The sequence below is a fragment of the Ixodes scapularis genome, unplaced genomic scaffold (genome assembly GCF_016920785.2).
Source record: "Ixodes scapularis isolate PalLabHiFi unplaced genomic scaffold, ASM1692078v2 ptg001013l_1__unscaffolded, whole genome shotgun sequence".
Classification (NCBI taxonomy): Eukaryota; Metazoa; Arthropoda; class Arachnida; order Ixodida; family Ixodidae; genus Ixodes; species Ixodes scapularis.
Window position 1 is genome coordinate 503,725 of NW_024610079.1, and position 15,697 is coordinate 519,421.

Consider the following 15,697-nt stretch of genomic DNA (forward strand, 5'->3'; position numbering starts at 1 on the left):
GCACTATTGTGCCGTGTACCGTGCTCGACCTATTTGCTGTGCATTGGTTGTCCTGTTATCCACCTCTTGCGATCCTCATCAGCCCCAAGCATGCTGTCTAAGTATTGTGTCCTCGCCGGAAAGAATATCCAGTCTTCTTGTAGGCGTTGCTCGAATGTCGTCGGCACCCACGAACCGACTCAGCAAGCGTCAAGTCGTTGCTTGGTTCCTCCGCGTTTCCGGCGATGGATCCCCCAGCCCTGGCCTCAGCCCTACAGGACGTAGCCGGTGAAAAACAATCTACGACAACGCGGTGTTTTTGGAATGCGATTGCTACGACCAGTGGCACTTAAAACCTCAGTAGCCCCCTTTCAATAGTGAACTCTGCGATGTGAACGCCCTTACCTTCAGTGTCCGGAGACTGCTGCAAACCTTCGACGAGAATGGACGTCTTCTCCGGGCTCCGCAAACCCCAGAGAACCGTACGCGACTGTACGTGATCCTGGCATAAACATCGCCGCGCTCCGTCGGCCCGCCGCAGCACGTCCGCCGAGAGATCGGTTGGCTCGAGTCTCGTTCTGCGAGCGGCACGCCCGTTTCTGCTTCGAATATGGCTACAGCCGACATCGCCGCTTCGCAGCTCACCAATATCTCTGCGTCCATCCTGAGCCAGGACATGAAAATCTCTCTAGAGCGAGACGACCAAGGTGGGAAATGGATCACCCCTGGAAAGCCCCGCGAATCTCGCCTTCCGGCCGACTTTGACCCCGAACTTCACATAGTTATAGTGCATCTCCCAGTCCGTCCTGCTGGCGCAGCTGCGCTGCCTCTTGACAGTTTGCCGGTGTTCTTGCAAGCCGCACAGCTCCCTGCTCATACATGTACCGACGTGTCGCTCCACCTCCGGCAAAATAACCGTCCTCCGCATCCATCACGAAGCGATCGTCAACTGGCTACCTCGCATCACCAATATCACCTTACAAAACACTTCCCCTCCCGTCCACTCCTACCTACCCCCGACGAGATCATCAATGATCTCGAGTGTTATCAAGGTGACATCCTTCAAGCAAGGCGAGTAGGCACAACAGGTTCAGCCATCATCACCTTCATCGGAACCCATGTCCCTTACACAGTGTACTACCGCCGCCTTCACTTTCGCTGCCGTCCCCACAAACCTCGAGCCCATCATTGCAACAGCTGTGTCGAGTACTGACACCGCACTCTGGCCTGCCCGGGCAACCAGCGACGCTGTCCCCTTGTTCCACCACCCTGGCCCGCCCAGACGAACCCCATCCCTGTACTCCCTGGTTTGCGTTGCTTCAACTCGCAGTGTGGTTCTCAAACAGGGCACTTGGTCCCGAATAAGCTGCTGCACCTTCACTCACTCCATGAGACGCATCCCTGAACAGTTCTAGCGGCATGTAAAGCGTGGATGCAGAATTCGGTTTATGGCAGTCACCTTGACAATTGCTACAGTGGAGCACACTGCTTACAGAAAGGATCGTGCTAAGAACTGTAGGGGTGTGCTGGTCGTGGTACCTTTTCTACTACCCTTTTGGCGACGCCACGACCTGGAGCTGGAGCCTCTCACAAGCATGGCAAGGGGCTGCTATACTGTGTATGCTACCTGGCTTCCGTGAAAGCTGAGTCCTATGACCTGCCCAGCGAGCCACTGGTGCTCATTAACACGATTTAATTAAATGTGTGCATACTAGACGTCTTCAAGTTGAGTCGCTCGGAGTGCAGTGTATACCATGGAACCATTTCCAGTGGCCCCAAATACTCGACAGTTCGACGGTACAGTGTGCTCAGTCCACTTGTTCTCAACATGTTTATTAATCGTGATCCCTGCAGTCAACTCCACTGCTGTTACAGACGACCTGATACTGGTGCCGCTTATAAGGTGGCCCCAGAAATCACCAGGGTTTGCAGAACAACATCGACCAGGTCTACTATGAACAGCCAGCTATGCTTCTTCGCACAGCCTGACGACAGTTTTGTACAAAACGTGCGGAACACTGGGGTTTGTACTTAGCGTGTCCAGTAGACCAGGCCATAACAGACTTAAGTGCCTTTCTCCAGTGGCGTACCAACTTGGTTTTGAGTGGGGGGGGGGGGGGCAAACTCAACCCCCTTCTCCTCCCCTCCTCCCCCCCCCCCCCCCCGACCAAGGAGCGGTGCCCTTGGTATCTCTTGGGCGCTGCCAGCCAGTGTTTGCCCTGCCCAGTGGTGGCTGTTTTAGGGGGGGGGGGGGGGGCAAAACACATTACTTGCCCCCCCCCCCCCCCCCACTCTAAGAACTGGGGGACAAGCGCCCCCCTTGACCTCCCGGTCGGTACGCCCATGCCTTTCACAGCCCTGGTCCTGCCACACCTAAGGTATTGCAGCTCCATATGAGACTCCTGTGAGGTTGATCTTGTAAGATCAGTTGAAAGTGTTCATCGAAGGGCAACTATACACTATTCTTCGGCACCCAAGCTCACTCCGGATCACTCACTGCTTTGACATTGGCTAGAATTCTGGCCCTTCAATGGACGACCAGAGTTGATCTCAAGTGTGGCCCTCCAGCGGGTTGTCTTATTATGCCTATTAAACAGCGTTGTGGAACTGCAAGTTCATGAGACAGCACTGAAGGGAGCTGTTTGCAAGAATTGGGCTGGTGCCTTTCAACCGTTTCGTACTGTAGAGCAACAGCCTTCTTTCTTGGTGTGGTCTTCACTGTTCTGGCAATCCCTTTATTTGCACTCACGCAGAACCCCCGTAACAATCATCACAAGCTCGAAAACATCTGTAGACAGGAAACTCGCTACCTTCACTCCCACTGAGGTAGAGCAGTGCCTATGTGCTTTAACGTGTATTGCAGACTTTTACTTGATTTCTATTTTGTGTTTCCCCCCACTTTTATTTGTTCCTCTTGCCGGGTACCGCGGGTTTCTTGGTATAGTCTTTGGCCTCTTTACTATAACGAATTGCTCTTAGCAGGATTAGACGATAAAAGCACTTCTAACGCTTTTATCTTTTACTATGGTACTCTTTGGCACACAACTGTACTATTTTATTCAACCTAACGCAAAACGGGCTTTATGTCCGTTAAGTAAGAAACGGACACACTGTCCGTCAGAATTACGACAAAGTGTTTGTAAAATTACGAAAATTTTTTACAGTGTAGGAGCTTGTAATTAATACTAGATAGCCTCTAAAAAACAGCAGTAGGAAAAGAATAAATGCTTCACCATTTAAAGCAGCCTGAGTGTTTCTGGAGCTGTGAAATTCGTTGCACGTGCGTTGGATCATACAAAACACGTGTACAGGGAATGATATTTAGAGCTCCACATTTCGCGAGGAATAAGTGCCGGCGTCAAAAATTATTTCGCGGGCACGTATTTTTGCGATCGGAAGTGGTATGGTATGCATTAATAACCATGGGGTGGATTCATTGCGGCACCAATTTTTGGCAATTCTTTTCTGATTACGAATCGCGAAAATGAAATCGTTTGGAGACGACTGGGCGGTGGAGGCTACGGACTTGCTCGATCAATCAATCGCTGCTTTTTGTCTGGTCCAGCTCTCCGCATGCAATGGCGTCGGCGATGGAGGGGCACCGCACCGCGCGCTTCCAGACATTCTAGTTTATCAGTAAACAATACGGCAGAGGGAGGCCTTTGGGGAGGCAATCCTCCCCCATCCGCTTTGACCCCCACCCCCCCACCCCTTGTCTCCCAAAGAGTTCCGCCGCTACTGATGAACCTTCAGCGAGTACAGTCTCTGTATCGGGAAAAAAAGAAGAAAAACAGCCTCGCAGAACACCATTCGCGCGCAAATAATAATACTGGTAAAAGCAAGCGATCTACAGACAATGCTGACGGCAAGTTCGTCTGCTTCTTGCGCAGGGGGTAGTGGTGACGTCAGAACGCCGAGCCCTGATTGGCTGATCGCGACCCCCTATCTGAGGGTCGTCTGCTCCTTTGCAACGTCGTCTGCGTCTGTCTTACCTTTCCTGCGACTTTCGGAAGTGCAGAGGCCAGATTCACGAAACGATCTTACGCCAAAAATGTGCGTAAGACAAAACTTAAGAACAAACTCCTATTCACGAAACGAAATTTTCGTACGTTTTGCGCAGGTTACGACAAAATCCTACGACAGCTTCAAAGCTGTCTCACGCACTTCTTACGATTAAATCAGCATTGCCAACACGTCGCGGTCGCAACGACCCACGGACGTTTATTTTTCTACGTGCGCTTCTCACGCGTCCCGACTTCAAGCAGCAAGAAAAAAGTAAAAAGTACTTGAAGCAGTCCGCGACGAACAAGAACTCTGGATCCACAAACACCCAGGAAAAGTTCCAACGGCCACGATTCCTCCGAACACGACCAAGCGAGTACGGCAGTTAAGCCTGGCCGGCACTCCGCGACTCGGCGACCGTCTGCCCTAATATGCCCGCGCGACCCTTGTGAACCCTTCCCGTATTATACATTGACCGCTTACCTCAATTTTAGATTAAGAGGTCAATTTCTTCCTCTTGTTATCTCCTTGTTTCCTGAGGCAACGATGGCTCTCGCCGGTGAAAAAGCGGTGAATCTCCGACAGACGCAGGAAAGGTAAAGCAGCCATCGCTTTTAGTAGCAGACGTAAAGCAGACGACGTTAACTGCGCCAACCCGCCGACGCCGTTAAAGAATAAGGGGTCTCGCCGCACACGAAAGGAGGGAAAAAGTATTTGGGAGGGAACTTGCGGACACAAACCACCCTCACTCTCGGTTCTTAGCAAACAAACCTCGGCGCCTCGGGACACCTCGCCAGTGAGTCCTTTGACTTCCCTCCTTGAAGCGCGTCTGCTAGATGTTAGACAAAAACAACGTACCGCTCGAGTTACTTCGTCTGCCCTCTCTGAAAGGCGAAGTCACGCTCGCTCGTAAAGACCTGCACTTCCGAAAGTCGCAGGAACGGTATGAAAGACGCAGACGACGTTGCAAAGGAGCAGACGACGTTCAGATAGGGGGTCGCGATCAGCCAATCAGTCTCGGCGTTCTGACGTCACCGCTACTTCCTTTCTCATGCGCAGAAGACGGAAATGAGCCCACTTGCGAGGCGTATAGCAAGCTTTCTGAACGCAGGAAATAAGCTAGCTCCAACGAACAAAGAAACAAACTTACTTCGCATCCCGTGCCATGATCTTGGCTGTTGGGCTGCTTTGACGTAGTTCCACTTCTCACAGTCACTTCCGTCTTTTTCGGACACGTCTGAAAACGAGCGTTTCGCCGCATTAAGGTTGCAACGCCTATTGGCTGAGAGAAAAAGCAAAAACAAGCAAAACAGCACAAACAGGAAGTGACGAAAATTTTTGTTTTGTTTGTTTTTGCTTCTTTCAATTTTACTTTTTTTTTTACTTTTCGTTCCTCCTAGGCTGTGTTCCAACATTTACTCGATCCGACTCCGGAGTAAAAGTTTCGTACCGTGGCGTTCCAAAACTTACTCGAGCTTACTCGATGACGTCAGAACTCGCGTTCCAGAAGCGGGTTGTTTACTCCGGAGTAATTACTCGCGCTACCCTCCTCGATCGGGGGGTAAAGTCGGATCAAATCGAGTAAATACGTCACGTGATCTGTTCGTCGTCTGCTTCCTGCGCCGACAGCCGTCAAAGCTCGCTTGCTCCGTTGGTTTTGGTGGCGGACGTTCGAAATGACAAAGAATTAGGTGCAGCATGTGTGGTTATTGCGATTTGCTGTTGTCAACGCAGGAATTGACTGCATTACATCCAGACCGTCCACCTTCCCCGGCAACGTGTACTTGTTATTATCTGAGTGCGAGCGTAAACAGGAGCTTCTCCGCATCCTCGTCCTCGGCGTTGGGGGAATGCCGTATTCTCACGTTCAAGGCCGAAAATGCTTGAACTCGGTATATGATAACGTAGTATTTTTGTTTCCTTCAGAGTGTGTGTAATGAGAGGATAACGTTTGTAAAGCAGTGAAGGCTTCGAAAATTTCACTGTAATCACATTCGCGTCACATTCGTGTCTGAAATAAAAGATACATACATACATACAAAGCGAACGTGAGTTTCATACCACTCTGGAGAAAGCACCCTCGCGCTGTACCGCTACACCGTGTGGAATATATTTCTGGAAAACATAATCGGTGCAAATTACAATGCGTGGAATATATGCGTTTAGGGCACCGTGACTAGAATTGCAGCGATCGTGCTGGTTAATAAAAACACGTTTTTTTTTATATCTAGCTGTAAGGAGTAAGTAATTTTGATCTCAATATACAGCTCAAAACGAAGGTGAGTAAAAGGAGCTGGTGAATCCACCTCAAAAAACACCGCGTCGTCATTAACATTACCGTTCTTCGGGTGTGCTTTCTCCATGATCAAAAGGATCGTCTGCTATTTTCTGCCATCGCTGTTGTGTTTTCTTTTGCCGTTGCCCAAGACGAAGCCAATCCGCGTAGTATCCAGGTGATTATCCTGGCCGTTCCAAAATCGAGTCGCGGATCGTTTACTCGCGATGTCACGTGGTATTACCCGCTGACGTAGGAGGCAGGTTACTCGGGTAAGATTTGGAACATAGCCCAAGTGTTTGTTGGGCGCTTTTCGGAGCGGTCGCGTTGGTTCCATATTAGTGGTTCCAGCAGTCTTTCTTGTATTATACATTGTCGTGTTATGTGCCGCGGTATTGCCGAGTGGAGTTGGTCGTGATATTCAATGCTTGGGAACGAGCGTCGGCAGTGAAGTCCACAGCGCATTCAGCGCATTCATGCAAGCCAGTAACAGGCCCCGTCTCGCCACATGGAGGCCCGCGGGACGCTTGTTCGGAAAGTAAAAGGTGAGTGGAATTTACCTACTGGTGGCCTTCGATCGTCGATTCAAGGAGTACAAGTCGTCGATTCAAGGAGTACTGGTGGCGTTCGATCGTCGATTCAGGGAGTACAAGGAGACATGGGATGGGCATCATTTGAGAGCAGGGAAGCGGTGAGCAAGGTAGAATTTGAGGATAGGTTGAGGCAAATGGACGGGGAGCAATGGGCACGAAAGGTTTTCAGCTATTTATACATGAGGAGTGTAGACACAAAGTGGAGACAGCGCACTAGGAAATTAAGAGGAAAGTTTTTGGGCTATAGCGAAGATACGGAAGAGCAAGTCTCAGTTAAGAAGAAAGTTAAGGCCACAGAAAGAGATCGGTGGCTTGAGGGAATGCAGACAAAGACGGCTCTGGAAAGCTATAGATTAAACAAAAGAGTTCTTGCCAAAGAAAGCATTTATGACAATTCAAGGGGAAGCTCATTGCTGTTTGAGGCAAGAACGGGTGTTCTGCGAACCACAACATACAGAGTGAAGTACCAGGAAATTGATACAGTGTGCACTGCTTGTGGAGAGGAGGACGAGACGGCTGAGCACTTGATACTCTACTGTAAAGGGCTTCACCCTATGCCTACCGAAGACAACATAGATTTAATAAAGTCATTGGGTTTTAGAGACAGCGAAGGGAGAGTGGATTTCAAGACTGTAGAGATTACCAAGCAAAGATTAAGTGAATGGTGGCAGAAATCGAGAGAAAACTAGGTATTTTCTCATTCACTGATGGCAAGGGGGTTTCATAGCCTCACTTTCTTTGCACTGCGGAGTGAATATAGATTTCACATTTAAATATTCTAAGCTTAAATGGCAAAACAAAATGGCTAGGTGGCGTAAGCTACCGCCCGATCCAAAGGGCTCAGCCGTATTCATCCATCCATCCAACACCGCTGTGGTGGAATTTGATAGCGCTTGGCTACCTCACGTAGCGTCGGGGACAAAGAAGAAGATAATGGAGATAATCAACGGGAGTGGCATGTGGCTCCCAAGTGCCGCCTGCGCCGCATTTGCATGTTGGGAATGTCAGCTTTTGACGAGCTCGTGCAGTCACAAAAGCGTTCTGTCGAAAGACGGGATTTACAAACAGATCAGGCTTCGCGAATGGCCCTCACGGCGCGTTGAATTTGTGGCGGGTAAATATGTTGCTGTTCGTCCTGGTAGGCCTGCGATGGTGTTTTCTGCACAAATACTGTATTCTGCTTCGTGGTACATTCACACCTGCAGCAGAACTGCTAAGCGATTCTGCTACAGGTTAATTCCGAAGAGTTGTGCTCTTCCATAGTGTGCATGTTAGAGTGACAACAAATAAGTGCCTCTCTGTTCTACTTCTCCTTTGGTATTCAACTGGTTGTATTTTCTGCTACATTTTGTTCAGAAAGCCACTGCGAGACAGGCATTATTGATGTATACTATCCAAAAGAATGCTTGAGCATGAGACGAGGTAACAGAAATACTTCTATATGTGCCTGCTTTTTGTGTTTTTGCATTACAAGGTAACAGAAATACTTCTTTGTGTGCCTACTTTTTATGTTTTTGCAATTCACCGGCTAGACCACTCTTCTCATGGTTATTGTTTTGTTGGGTGGAAAATTTTCCACCCCAGGTGTCCGATGCTTGCGGCTGATGGCTTCTACATACGTGCATCAAACAGCGGGCCTGTACCTTCGCCGAAACAGCAGTAAAACAGTTCTGGGTAACTGCAGCGACTGGGTCACCGATGCCGTTCCACTTCCTGCACTGCACTCCGCATGGGTCAAAGGGCCAGTGCATGCCTTTTATGCGTTGTCGCCAGCCATAGTGAGTATGGCTTGGAGTCACGTCATGCGAGTGAAATGCTTGTCACCTGAGTGACGTCAGTTGGGGGGGGGGGGGGCGCCGCCGCCGCCGTTGGTGCGGCTATGACCGGTGGTCTGCTATCATACACCACCAAGCATCATTGCACTGTTCCTGGATGAACTAGCCGCTCTTGAGGAAGAACAGGGTGCTTTGGGAGGAGCTATGGTGTCCGCTTTTTCACTAGCTCCAGCTGTCGCCACAGACATTTTGTCGAAAGGAGCAACATCTATGAATGAGTAGACGGCGCTGAATGGCCGCAATGGGCCTCGCCTCTGACCGAGGGGGTCAAGATAGTCCCGTTTCAACAGAGGACCTCTTGGGGTATTGTACAACACAGGAAATAAAGGGCCCGAAAGTTTTCTACCCCGACGAGGAGTGGGTTCTGGCAGGACCAATGCGGCTTCGTTCCGTGGACACCTTCATGTGTGGTGGCACAAGGCAGTCATTGCTTAACCTTGCTTAAAGGGGTTATGACACGCCAAAAATAAAATATTACATAACTATACTGCTAGGACCCATTGTATGTTCCTAGAATCCTGCTAAATTTGTTTTGAAAAAGGCGCGATAATTTTGTGGATACATCGATTTATATGCGGGCCCCTCAGATCCGGGCGGACCTGGAGGCTGATGACGTAGCCAGCCTCCAGCGTGGTGTCTACTTGCACGCACTCACAGACTTGGCTCTCTTGGTGTATCGAGCCTCAGCTTCCTCGTTTACCTTCCACGTTTCCAGCATCCGGTCTGTGACGATTACGTCTACGGCATCGATCGCCTTGTTGAAGTGTTCAACATTGATCGAAGCAGCGATGAGAGTGATTGCTATCAAGAGATGTTGGAAGCTGTTCATTTTGACTGCGACCCGCTGGCGACGAGCTCCAGCGACGACGAGTTCGCCGTGGTCACCGTCGTCCGGGAATGTCTCGCAGGCGCATGCAGGGTGGAAGGTCCACCGGCCGGGGTGCAAGAGCGAGAATAGCTTTCAGTTTACCGAGCTGTTTGAGCGTCTACCGCGACGAGAAGAGCTTGGGCGATCATGGGGGTGCCTAGAATGAGAGAGTGTTCATGGTCACGTGGTTTATGGACACCATGGTGTGACTAAGTTGAGCAGTGTTGCCTGGTTGCCAGAAGAAAATTATAAAAATTCGTAAATTGAATATTGCAATTATCAGAGCTCTAAAAATTGCGTAACTTGATGTATATACTAAGTAGCCTATGAGCATTCCATTTCAAGAATAGTCTATCCGTTTAATTTTCGTGTCATAACCCCTTTAAAGATCAACGACTGGACTGGTCATGGGTGGCGTGCCTGAGAGTGGGACAGTAGACGGCTGTTATATACCAACTTTAGACTTCATTCACCCCTTAACTGACAGGGCACTGGAGGCTACATGTTTGGTGAACCAGCCGATTGTCAGTCTTGCATCACTTATCATGCCCCTTTCTCATACAGATGTGCAGGTCGGACATGAGGCAATAAAAGCTTGGCCCACCAACCACATGGGTCCTACCGCCCTGTCAACGTAGAGGTGAGTTGGTGGGGTCTGCTGAGTGCTTCTGGCGTAGCAGCTCGGCAGTGGTGAGTTACTAGAGCGCAAAATGCAATACCGCACTTTACTCTGAATGCTGCGAGCCATCGGAGCCAATCCAGTGCCGAAGGTGTGTCACGTTTCCTGTCCGTTGGGCGCAACGGCACGTTGAGCACAGTGTCATCTGGCAGCGACAAAGTGTCACAGAGCTTTCTGGACAAGCGGCGATAATCAAGAATGAAACGTGCCCTACAGCTAGCTAGCTTCGAGAGTGTTGCACATCGCAGTGTCAAACGAAACGGCAATATCAGTCAACAAGACCGAGTGCCGCTTTACGACGAGAGTGAGCCCGCCTCGCATCCATCCAAAACAGCGTGAAACTGGCAAAAAATATTCTAACCCTAAAATTAACTTGGGCTGTTCGTACAGAAGGAGCATGCTTCAAGGAAAGATTTGTGTGGGCATCCTTGTGTTCCGCAAGGCGTGCCTAGCCTTCAAATTTCTTGCGTTTGCTCTGATCAAGCTTTTCCGCACAGTTTTTTCCAGTGTATCGTTTAACAAAAAGTTACAGCTGTTTTGTACTGAGTAGGTTACAGGAACTAATGCCATCTGCAAATATCTCTTACAGCCGTGCTGTTTGAAGTCATCACAGATATAAACTACACGTTGCAGCAACTCTCAATCGCATTCCTGCCCGTCATGTCGAACAGCGTAGCGCTAATTTTAGTTTGAGGTCTGCACTCTTACTACAATGCAGATGGTGACAGCATCAGGCTGCACTCGGTAAGTTAATTTGAGACCGGTTCTTTGTGCGGCACTCCGCGAGTGCGATACACTCTATGAGATGACTCGCATAATGCCAGTGCATTTGAAACGAGCTTGCTATAAGGCCCGCTACTCATGGGATAAGTTACTCATATAGTTTTTGGGCAGCTGATGAGTTATTCCCCCCTCCACAGCAACACGCATTGCTGGTTTTGGGTACGACTTGAAACCGATGAGCAGCTCCGACAACTCTAAGGTGTTTGAAGCGGCAGGAGCAGTTCAGAGACACAATATTTCCACGTGACCTCCCTTGCAGTAGTGGTGATGGTGCGTTCAGTATCAACTCCCTCAGCTCCGAACGGAGTAGCTCGACTTGGAGTTCTCAGTGCATTTTAGAACACCTTCAAAAAAATCCCAAAGAAAGCTGCTTTTCTTTTTTTTTTTGTGGATGTCATGTCTGTTGGATTTTTCACTGGCCACTGTTGTTAAACTTCCAGAACTCTATGTGCCGAGAAATTGAGAGAAAGGAGGGGATGAGAGTGCAGGAATTTCAAAACGCAGAGCTCCGATTGGAGCGATTAGTGGGTAGACCTAAAGCTAACTGCCTTTGTCTGTACTGCACATGCAGAACGTCGGTGTCCAGCGTTTCGCATTCACATTCGAATGCGTTTGACGAGTGCAGTGGAGATAAAGGCAGCCTTTGTTTCTGCTGCACTCGTTGAACACGTTCGACTGCAGAACGCGGGCGTCCAGTGTTTGGCTCTCGCATTGAAACGTCCTCGACAAGTGCAGTGGAGACAAAGGCACGTAGCTTTAGGTGTACCCACCAATCCCTCTAACCAGAGCTCGGGTGTCCTGACGTCCTTGCGTGCTCTCTTCCACTCTTCTCCCTCATTTTCTTGGCACATCCATCATGGGCAGATTTTAAGGATGGGGGACTAAAGCCCCCAAGGTTAACTTTTTTCAGTGAAAAATCTACATATGCCAGCTTTTGTTAGGAAAAAATGATTAGTGGCTTCCATCCATACTCGAGAACCGAACTAAACGCAACAAACTACTTCCATAAATTCCTGCATGCAACACGACGCGCGTTGCACTCTGGGAACTAGTTAGCCAGGGAGGAGAGTGGCATGGTTTCGGTTTCGATTGACACGTCGACAAGAGATACCCAGAGCGTGGACCATAAACGGCCGTTATCTCATATTTTCTGGTATCGAGAGCGTCATTTGTGGTCTCTAAACTAACCCAAATGGCCAGACCTCGAATCTTTAGCGCAAGCCCGAGAAGTATAGCTTATCTTAACGCATGCTTGTTGTATTTTTGTACTTGAGCCTTTTTGTTAGCGGTTCGAGGTATGTGGACGAGCCAGTGCTGGGAATGTCGACGCTGCGAAGCTCAGGGATCTTGCTTGTGTACGAATCAACAAGCTGTAGCAGCCAATAAGTATGCATACATCGAGTTCGCGCCTTTACATTAGTGTTGCTGATCAGGAATTTTTTTTTTTTTCGTGCGTCCATAGACGAAATATAACTTTTTGCAATTACTGTTTTTCTTAATACGCCTGAGTATGCGAAGTAAAACTCTGACGTGCCATTGAAAAGCTCCATTCGAACACACTTCTCTTATCTGTACTGCCCCGCAGCACTGCACAAAGTGAAGTCCCCACCCGCTTGCCTTCCACTAATATTCAACATCACGTATGCGCATAAAGTTATCCTGCAATAATATAGGTACATTCGCACATACAAAAAAAAAGCAGAAGTCGAGCACTTGTGTGAACAATGTCGCACCGTTCGCTGGAAGTGCACTGGACAGGCATGAATTCTGCGGTGTGTTGAACGAACGAAATTATTCAAAGCGCATTTGACGGTTGCTAATGGCCATAATATTTGTTATGTGTTTCCTTTCTTTCTGACTGAGTATGCCGAGATAATTTCAGACACACCATTCAGGCACAGATCTTGGGCGTCAGTAAAAGCTCATCCAAAAAGGCTGAGGAGGAGTTGGGGACGCTTGTTAGGGCCTCCGTCGTAGCTAGCCGATCTTAGCGTTTGCGAAAACTTAATCTTCTATCAGCATAAAATTTGAGTGTGAGATATGTGATGACATGAGGAAGACATCACAGTAACTTTTGTGCAGTAGTGAGGTTGAATTTATTGTTTCCTTAAAAGTTAATGCGCCAATGCTGGGCTTAACTTTGATACTCCTGTGAGGATGTGGCTTGCTTTTCGCCCAATGAAGTAACAAGAAGCGTACGTTTGGCAAACAAAATACGTGTAGGGCTCAAGGTGACCAAATTTCAGTTGTAGTTCACTGGTACTGGACGGGATTACTGGCACTGAGCTCAAAGATGCACTCGAGGGGTGAGATGACTAAGCCACGTCTTACTACGTTTGCATACGCACACATAATATCCGGTGTTTCTGGAACCAAGGAAAGTGCCCCCTTCTTCGTTTTGTATCACTGGAAAATGTGTGTATTGTACATTCGTAAAAAAAGTCAGATAATCAAAAACGCGAGCAGCATATTTGGGTGCGGAGTGATAGCATGAGGTGAAGCTGCTCAGTCGAAACCGAAACTAAGTGGCCAACCAGTTCCCAGAGTGCACTGCGTGGTATTTCGCCGCGATGGGGCGTGTCGGTTTTGGAAGGAGTCTATTGCAACGCCGCCATTTCTCCCGCAGCTGCCACTAAGGAAACTACACGGCTACACTTGGTGGTTCCGTCGAGTCGCAGAAGAGCCAGTGGTGCTAAAGTTCCTTTATAGGCTCCCTACGGGAGCCATAGTTGCGTGTTCATCCCTGTAGCGCCGTCTTTTCTGCACGGCATATGGAGCCTGCTCCTCATGTGACTGAATTCGGCGAATGGCAGCACAGTGTGCTAAAAAGCAGGGGAACGTATGCCAGGGTGCGTGCAATGCGTACTTTCGTGCACGGCATTTGAGTCTGCTCCTCACATGATCGCATCTCGGTGAGTAGCGGTGCGGCGGTATGTGGAAAACAGTCATGCAACTATGGCTCCTGTAAAGAGCCTATACAGGAACTCTATGTGGCGCCATCTCGCAGGGCCATTTTTAGTAGCTAAATAAAACAGCTTGCATGTTTTAATTTGTCGCAAAAGGGTGGCGCTGTTACCGTATTTAGTTTGGTCTTGGTGGACGCCAGCGGTCCAGGTTCCAGGAGTGAGTGTTCCAACTGAGCGTTTTAATAACGTTGGTGTTTAGTGACATAACAAATATTAGGTTAGCAAAACAGATCTGGGCAACATTTTGCCCATGATATCATCTCCCTTTCCCCCCAGTCTGCCCGATAAATTTGCCCCTGCTCTGCATTGCCCTGCATGTTCGGGTCAGATATTGGTTCCTGTTGACCTGATGGACTCCTTTGTTCTCTGCATTCATCATAGGTTACCGTCGTGAATCATGGACCAAGACTGCATTCTTAGGCCCACTCCTTTTTGGTGGATCAGGTCTTGCCGTCTTCCCCTTTCGTGGCTTCCTCTCGTAATTAAATAAATTGTCATATTTTTTTCTGATGGTGGTGCATACTTCTTGCCACACTTGACAAAAATAGTGTGGTGAATCCATGCCACAGATTACTGTGAAACATGGAAGGTAATTATTTAGAAGATTAAGCTCCGAAAAGTTTGATGAAAAGACGATAGATATACCCCGTTTAATATTTCTGGCCACTTTAAGCATGCTATCTCCGAAGTATTTCACCTTATCATTGCATCGGCTTTTGACCATTCACACTTGCACGGAAAAGCAATCGGCAAGGGTTTCCAAGTCTGTTCTGTTTGTATTTAATTACTGAAACAATGAAACAAGGTTTATAGACATTACTAAGTGTATTTCGGCTCAACTAAATGTTCAAACTTTAGGCTATTTTGTTGCCATTATTATAAGTTTCTGCTAAGGTGAATATGTGTTCCTTATAATAATTAAAACAAGAAAACGAAAGAAACACTGATTACATTTGTCTTCGCAGTTTTTACAGAAGACCCATCGCTATCACCATCACTATTTTGATTTTTTCCAAGATGGCCGTCTTGCTTCGTGAATGTTCCGTGACTTCGGCGATTTACGCGACTTACGAACAGCATTGCCTAATTGGTACGTTAATTTTGGTGGCTATTTATCGTGTAATATCGTGGGTATCTTGTGTTTGTACAGAAAGTAGTATTTCAGGTTAAGATTGTTCTTTGTACAGCGTTAGCTCGGTGGGTCGTCTCCTCTGAACTACTTGCCTTTTGTCCACGTTTCTTTCCCTCCCAAACCCATCACACTTTCTGGTTAATTTTCCTGTTTCCAATACCTGCTATTTTGCTAGCAAATATCCACAAACGTAGGTACCATGCAGCTCTACCTGCACTGTTCTTTTTATGTAGCGCAATTACAAGAACCGCTTTTGTTTTGAAATTATTTAACTTGCGGCGTTCTATAATATCGTTAGGCAGCCCAGTTATGTTCGCAAAGAACACTTGGCTAAGTGGTGGCGGATAGCACTTATGTTGATGAAATGTTTTGCTTCCGCATATCTGGAAAGCATCGGGCAGCTGTCAACTATCTAGTGAAGAGCCGAAGCAAGACGGTAATGTTGGTGGTACGAAACTGAATAGTACTTTTTGTTAAATATTTATTTATTTGCTTGTCTGCTCGGCAGTGCCGCCTGTACCTGGACAATACCTTGGAAGATAATGCAAATACGGAGACAAAGCTGTACAGTGGTTATACTCTACA

At 48.2% G+C, this 15,697-nt stretch overlaps 1 long non-coding RNA gene across 1 annotated transcript; it reads left to right on the forward strand.

Moving 5' to 3' along the window:
- The first annotated feature begins 8,594 nt into the window (after positions 1–8,594).
- Positions 8,595–14,490, forward strand: LOC120842763. The gene is made up of 4 exons (XR_005716008.1): positions 8,595–8,627; positions 10,117–10,192; positions 10,821–10,975; positions 14,362–14,490. It is a non-coding gene; the product is annotated as an uncharacterized LOC120842763 (long non-coding RNA).
- The last annotated feature ends 1,207 nt before the right edge of the window (positions 14,491–15,697 follow it).